The sequence below is a fragment of the Carlito syrichta genome, unplaced genomic scaffold (genome assembly GCF_000164805.1).
Source record: "Carlito syrichta isolate Samal-C Ts95f unplaced genomic scaffold, Tarsius_syrichta-2.0.1 Scaffold309850, whole genome shotgun sequence".
Taxonomy (NCBI): domain Eukaryota; kingdom Metazoa; phylum Chordata; class Mammalia; order Primates; family Tarsiidae; genus Carlito; species Carlito syrichta.
In genome coordinates this window covers 783,921-784,510 of record NW_007253946.1, presented here as the reverse complement: position 1 = coordinate 784,510, position 590 = coordinate 783,921, and positions in this window count along the sequence as shown.

Below are 590 nucleotides of genomic sequence, written 5' to 3'. Positions count from 1 at the left end.
ACGATTGTCTGAGCCCAGGAGTTTGAGACCAGCCTGGGCAACTTAGTGAGACCTCATCTGTACAATAAATTACAAAATTAGCTCAGTGTGGTGGCGTATGCCTGTGGTTCCAGCTACTTGGAAGCCTGGGGAAGAAGGATCACCCAGTAGGTTGTGGCTGCAGTGGCCATAAGCGTGCCTGGGTGACAGAGTAAGACCTTGGCTCAAAACAAAACCCTCCCCAAACTCCGAAGTGTTCTTACCCTTGGTTCTGCTCACTGAGTTCTGGGGGTTGAGAGGGATGGGTGGAAGTGGCCGTCAAGGCCTCGCGGTTCTGGGTCCTGCCGTTCTCTCATTGTGTCCCCACGTGGGTCGGGCAGCTGGTCAGGAGATGATTACCCCGTGATGGAGAGTGTGGGGGAGTTTCACGTGTCCCAGGTCTTGTAGGCCCCGCTCACCTGCGCCACCCACACCACCCACCACAGCTCCCTGCCACCATCTTTCCTGAGAGTCTACTGCACAGGCAGGTAGCTGGGGCAGAGTATGTCAGGTCGGGGTCACCCAGCCTGTGCCATGTGACCTGTGCAGGCTGTTGAGGGCATGTCAGGGAC